The sequence below is a fragment of the Asparagus officinalis genome, chromosome 4 (genome assembly GCF_001876935.1).
Source record: "Asparagus officinalis chromosome 4, Aspof.V1, whole genome shotgun sequence".
Lineage (NCBI taxonomy): Eukaryota > Viridiplantae > Streptophyta > Magnoliopsida > Asparagales > Asparagaceae > Asparagus > Asparagus officinalis.
Genome location: NC_033797.1, coordinates 26,002,896 through 26,010,465, shown reverse-complemented (window position 1 = coordinate 26,010,465; position 7,570 = coordinate 26,002,896).

Here is a 7,570-nt window from a genome sequence, read left to right as displayed (position 1 = left end):
TTGAACTTCGCCATCGTCGATCCTGTTCATCCTGTTCCAACTTTGTTCCTCTTCATTCTGAAGTGTAGGACATGCCTGATAGTTAGGCTTCACATATCCTAACAATCTCTCACTTGGAGACTAACTATCAATCTCTTTCAGCTCTCTCTGTGGCGACGGCCTCCGTATCATCAAGTGCTGAGGCCAACTGAAGTTGAGCACAACTTCAGTTTCTCTGTAGTGACAACCTTGGTAAGCATATCAGCTGGGTTCTTGCTTCCTTGAATCTTCACAAGTTCCAACATGTCCTCGTCCAACGCTGATCTTATGAAGTGGAAGCGGGCCTGTATGTGTTTGGTCCTTGCATGAAAAGCGGGATTCTTCACCAAATGAATTGTGCTCTGGCTATAACAATGTAAGACACTCTTCTCACTCTTCTGTCCCAGCTCCTCCAAGAAACCTTGCAACCATATCATCTCCTTGCTCGCCTCTGTCACAGCAACATATTCAGCCTCTGTCGTTGATAAAGCAACGATTTTCTGCAACTGAGAAACCCAACTAATAGTTGTAGAGCCCAAAGTGAATACATATCCTGTAGTGCTCCTTCTCTGGTCTATCTCACCAGCATAGTCTGCATCAACAAAACCCTGCAGGACTAACTTGCCTCTTCTGAAGCATAGACAATCTTCTATAGTACCTCGCAAGTATCTAAGAATCCACTTTACTGCTTCCCAGTGTTGCTCTCCTTGATCTGATATAAATCTACTCACAGCTCCCACTGCATGGGCAATGTCGGGTCTCGTGCATACCATGGCGTACATAAGGCTTCCAATGGCTGAAGCATATGGAACCTTAGCCATGTATTCTTTCTCTTCATCAGTCTCAGGACACTGCTCCTTAGTCAGTTTGAAGTGACTGGCTAACGGTGTGCTAACGGCCTTAGCACCACTCATCCCGAATCTCTCAAGCACCCGTCGAATATACTCGGCCTGAGATAGTCGTAGTGTGCCCAAGAGTTTATCTCTACTGATCTTCATTCCCAATATCTGCTTCGCTGCGCCTAGATCCTTCATGTCGAAATCACTCGACAGCTGCTTCTTCAGTTTCTTGATCTCTGTCATATCTGAACCGGCTACTAGCATGTCGTCGACATATAGGAGTAGGATGATGTAACTCTTGTCAAACTCTTTGACAAAACAGCAATGATCAGCATTACACCTGGAGTAACCGTTCCTGTGCATGAATCCATCGAACTTTTTGTACCATTGCCTTGGAGCTTGTTTTAGGCCGTACAAGCTCTTCTTCAATCTGCATACCATCTTCTCTTTTCCCTTCTGAGTAAACCCCTCTGGCTGCTGCATATATATCTCTTCCTCTAGATCACTGTGGAGGAAAGCTGTCTTTACATCTAGCTGCTCGAGATGTAGATCTTCAGCTGCAACAATACTCAGGACTGTTCTGATGGTAGTCAGTTTGACTACTGGAGAGAAGATCTCTGTGTAATCAACTCCTTCCCTCTGCTGAAATCCTTTAACCACCAATCTGGCCTTGTATCTCTTGGAACCATCATGTTCCTCTTTGATTCTGTACACCCATTTATTGCTCAAGGCCTTTTTCCCCGTTGGTAGCTTCGCAAGTTCCCATGTCTTGTTGGTGTTCAAGGATTTTATTTCATCTTTCATGGCGAGCTCCCACTTGCTCGCATCATCCACTCGAAGAGCCTCATCATAACTTTCTGGCTCTCCACCGTCACTCAATAATAGGTAGTTAAGATGAGCTCTGGGCTGTAGTGATGGATACTTTGGATTGGGCTTGGGGACTCTAGCTGACCGCCTCAACTCTCTGACGGGCGAAACAGGCTCTCCATCTTCATCTGCCCCCTCTGAAGTAGTCTCATCCATCAACTCTTCTTCTTCATCAGAACTAGCTTCGGGATTGCCTCCATCTGAGGCATCATCTGACTCGAAGTATGTAGGATCACTCTGCATCGAGCTAGTGGGCTGAACTGCATCACGGTCTTTGTAGAGGACTGATTCGTTAAAGACCACATCCCTGCTTCTGATGATTTTCTTGTTCTGCTCATCCCAGAACTTGTAGCCAAACTCATCGCCGCCATAGCCAACAAAGAAACATTTTAAGGACTTAGGATCGAGTTTGCTTCTAGCATGATCACTCAGATGTACATATGAAACACATCCAAATACTCTCAGGTGAGAAAGATTTATCTGCTTTTCACTCTATACTTCTTCGGGTATTTTGTGCCCCAAAGGCACTGATGGTCCCCGGTTGATCAAGTAGGCAGCTGTGTTGACTGCTTCTGCCCAGAATTGCTTTGGAAAACCTGCTTGTAACCGCATACTTCTGGCTCTCTCAGTCAACGTTTTGTTCATCCGTTCTACTATGTCATTCTACTGGGGTGTACCTGGCACTGTTCTCTCTAATCTAATGCCACTGTCATAACAGAACCTCTTGAACTCTGAGTCTTCATACTCGCCTCCGTTGTCAGAACGAAGCTTCTTGATCTTCAAACCGGTCTCGTTCTCAACCATAGCCTTCCATCTCTTGAAGACTTCAAACACTTCTGATTTGTGTTTCATGAAATAGACCCAAGTCTTCCTCGAGTGATCATCTATGAAGGTCACAAAGTATAACCTTCCGCCGGTGGATGGTACTGATGCTGGACCCCACACGTCTGTGTGAACTAATTCAAGCTTCTCTTCTTTAGGGGTTCTGCCAACCCTTTTGAAGCTTATTCTCTTTTGTTTTCCAAGAATACAACTTTCACATAAGTCAATATCAGCCGATCTCAAACCTGGTAACTTCTCATTCGATTGCATAACCTTTAGGCCTTTGCTACTCATGTGACCTAGCCTCTGGTACCACAAATTTGGGTCTTCATTACTTTCAGCCACTGTAATGGAACCTCGTGCATCTATCGTCATGTAGAGAGATCCAGTCTTCGTACCACGGGCAACAACCATGGATCCCTTTGTAACCTTCCATGTATCACATGCAAAGGTTGATACGTATCCCTCTTTCGCCAATTGTCCTATGGAAATCAGATTTTTCCTCAAGCTAGGAACATGTCTCACATCACTCAGCTTCCATGTAGACCCATTGAGCTTGATTTGCACGACTCCTTTGCCAACAATATCACAAGGCTGATCATCACCAAGATAGACCTTTCCTAGGTTTCCTGAAACGTAGTTCTCAAATAAATCTCTATTTGAGGTAGCATGAAACGAAGCTCCTGAATCCAGCACCCACGATTCAGTTTTGCTCTCCAACGAACAGATTAGGGCATCATCTGATTCTCCTGAGGCCACGTTCGCTTCAGTCTTGTTCTCCTTGTCCTTCTTGGGTTCTCGGCACTGATTTTCATAGTGGCCAAACTTGCCATAATTCCAGCAGTCTATTTCCTTCTTGCCCTTGCGGTTCCTGGACTTTGGCCTTCCGTTCCTCGAGTTAGATCTTCCTCGGCTACTCCCTCTATTTCTGTTTCTGTTTCTTCCTCTGCTCTCAAGATTCAACGCCGACCCTGAATTAGAAATCCCTTCCTCTTGCCTTCTAATCTCCTCAGTCATAATCATGTTCACCACCTCTGAAAACTTCAGTTTTGATTTGCCACATGATCCGCTAATCGAGATAACAGTACCCTTCCAACTGTTGGGAAATTGACCAAGTATCAAGAGGGCTTGGATTTCATCGTCAAACTGAATATTGACTGAGTTTAATTGATCTGTGATCTCGTTAAACTCGTTCAGGTGTTCCTTGAATTTCTGGCTCTCGGACATCCTCAAATTAAACAACTTTTTAATGAGATGTACCTTATTCGCCACAGAGGGCTGCTCATACATACTGGACAACGCCGCCATGAGATCCGCCATCGTATTCTGATTCTTGATGTTGAACGCTACTGATTTAGACAAGGTCAACCTGATCGCTCCAAGGGCCTTTCGATCCAATAGCTTCCAATCCGCATCTTTTATATCCGTCGGCTTCTCTCCCAATGGTAGGTATAAATCCTTCTGATAGAGGTAGTCCTCCATCTGCATCTTCCAGAACCCGAAGTTTGTTCCATCAAACTTCTCAATCTTGGATGTTTCCTTCTCAGATCCCATTGTCTCTGACCTCAAATCGCTCGCGCCGAACCTGGTCGCTCTGATACCAATTGTTGGGGATGCACAACCCCCTGATGCGATTTGGAAATATAGATTTAGGAGAGAAGAGAGAAAATCAAACAATCTCAAACACACAAGATTTACGTGGTTCGCTTCTCAATGTGAGAAACTACGTCCACGGTCGCCGCAGGAGAAAAATTCACCATTTTTCATCTTAATACATCATGCCCTAATCAACCCTTTTATAGACTTAAGGGTTTAACAAGTAAATAAGGAAACAGATCAAAACAGGTTAAATAACGAATCTGGGCTAAAACCCGACTCCGGTCGACCGCAGCACCACATGCGGTCGACCGCGACAAATCCTATTCCTGATCGAGCTCTCTGGACTTTGGGCGGTCCACCGCAGCGACATGCTCGGTCGACCGCGACGAAGACAGAACTCTGGCCTGCTCTCTGGACTTTGAGCGGTCGACCGCAGCGCCACAGACGGTCGACCGCGACGAGCTCCTGGAAGTTCCTGGCCTGTGCACCCAGCTGTGCACATAGGCGGTCGACCGCCGCGCCCTGCTCGGTCGACCGCGATGCAGAAAAATGCCTCCTTCGTCGTTTTGCTTGAACTTCGCCATCGTCGATCATGTTCATCCTGTTCCAACTTTGTTCCTCTTCATTCTGAAGTGTAGGGCATGCCTAATAGTTAGGCTTCACATATCCTAACACTCAGGAGAGATATATAACGGATTTGAGAGGAAAATTATAGTAATTAAGGCTATAATTGGTTATTATTTCTAATGATATTAATATAACGCAATGATATTAATTAATGCAAAATAAATGGCAAGAATGAGGAGGAAAACATTAAGAATTTAAAGGGGCGTTTTCTCTAAAGTTTAATCATTAGTTATATATGTTCAAATCTAAAAGGCATTTTGTTGAAATCTAAAAGACATTTTGTTAAAATCTAAAAGACAAAATATATGTGGACATTATTTTGTATGTGGACTATTAACTTGATGTCCTTTTATCTTCCATCATGTATCTATAAATTGTATGATGTATGGAAATGAAAATGATGATGAAATATTATAATTTATCTTCTTCTCTTATCCCTTGTCTCTTGTTTTATTTCTTTAGTATATTACAACACGTTATCAACACGACTAGCTCTAGCCGGTTCGTGATCATCGGTTCGTAGTAATAGATTTTTAGGTGTACATCTTCTGCAAGGTTATAATACATTCGGCATTTGTCTATTTACATAGTATCAAGCTTTCCGTAGAATGATTATGATTATGTCTAGTATGAATCTTGTCATCTCATTTATTTGAATTCTTCAAAACAAACAATTTTGCATGCAGCTGCTAAACACACCTTTAGCATGTAGATCCATGATCTTTAAGTTCTTATGTACATAATGATCAGTCATAACATAGCCTGGAAGTCTTAACAGAAAATACAAAGAAACTAAGAAAAATGGTTATTTCCGGTTACACAAAACAATAAATAAATACACGATCAGATTCTCAAATACATCATTATTCACTTGGAGAGAAAGATATTACATAACACAGTAACTGAATACAAGCAGAATATATGTTTCTCTCTCTTTGTATTTATCTAACTGTTATGAGATCAAATAAGTTACACAAGATATAAAGGACATATTTCACATTTATCCTTCTTTTTGATTGATGCATATCATATGATTATTTTGTTTACAATTTCCATTGAGATCAAATAACTACTTGTTTATACGTTGTGCTAGTTACTTGTCCTTTTATGTAGCTATTGTATCGTTGCTTATTTCGATAGCATGCTGCAAATTTTACAGCACTCTTCTTTTAGATTGTTTGGTATTCTGAGGCTTGCTCTTTAGTTGTATGGACCTAAATTGATCATCAATAAGATAAAATTTATCCCTTTAGGTTAGATCCTTGTCGTTATCCACTTATCTTTCCGAGAAGGACATAAACTTGGTTAGGTTGCTAGAGAGAGAGAAATACCAACAACAAAAACAAAACTTTTATCCTAAATTTTTGGTGAAATTTGTGGAGGGATGATTCAAGAAAAAAAACTGAGGTGTGAAATACACTAGCATATTTTTCTTTATTCCTCCATTAATGTGGTTGGGTTATTATACGAGTAAAGCACATATTTATTTGGTTTTTTGAAAGCTTTAAGTGATTTTTGTTGTGCTTAACCTGTAAGAAAATTCTATCTTAGTCCCTAGGATCATGATATATGCATATTATTACTTATTTCTTTTCCAATTAAGTGAGAGGCATTTGATGAATCTATGTGAAAAGAGTTGAGGGTCCATAGCATCAACCATGAAAAATTGTCATAATATATCAATTTGATGCTTTTGCTTTAAATATTCTATTTGCTTGCTTGAAATAAAATCTAAGCCTCATGAAAAACTTAAAATTAAGTTGTGGGTTTTTAAAGCTCAAGTTGGCGTCCATAAATGGTCTATTTTTTTTATTGCTAATTGCACTGATTCTTCTTCTCCACTGAAATTATGCAATATTAGTTTCTATCCAAAATTGCCTTGGTGGTGTTTTGAATCTGACAACCTTGAGTTTAGAAGAAAGGATAACACAAACTGGTTATGCCTTTATTTAATTTCTACTTGCTTGAGTTTGTGATGATCATTGATCGTCAGAGCATTAAAAATTTTGTGTGAATTTTAATATCAGACTAGTTTGCCAGAAACAAACATTTGAAAGATAACCTTTATGAAAATCTTTAGAAAAATGAGCTTAATGATTTTGGTGATTATGTGTCATCTTATTAAAATGTGAATATTTCTAATTTCTCATACACTAATATTTCGTCCCCATGATTAGTGCACTGTGATATATGATAGTAATTATTACTTGTCTTTGGCCTCGAATGTTCATTTTCACTAGATACCCTTGTAATTTTTATACGATTATATCTCTTGATTCTTTAAGTATCTTTACCCAGAAGGCAAACACTTTAAATTTTCTCTCTATCAATTAAGACGTGAAAAATTAATGCCTCACTGAAAAAGTATTAACTTTCTGGGCAATCCCTGAAGGATCGCTTTGATCTATGGAAGCCAATAATCTTCTCTCAAACGTAATTGGCAGACTAAATCAGAACTTTTTGGATTTTAAATACACGACTAAATATGATTCAACCATGTGCCATATTGTCTAGCGGGTGAAGCTCGCAGAATTGATCGAAAATTTTTTCCCCATTCCATGCAAGTAGTATTGTACTCCAGTAGCAGTACATGACCAAAAATTATGCCAAGCATTCTGCTTTGATATCTACATTTAGAATTATAGAGAATCACAACAAATTATTAATGAGAAATCACAATGTTAGACTAGTTGGCTTACGAGTTGTGTTTGGAGCACATGTTATAATTCAGAAAATTACTTATATGCGTGGACAAGGGGGAGGCTGTGAACATAGTAGGAGAGCTTATCTTGTAGCCA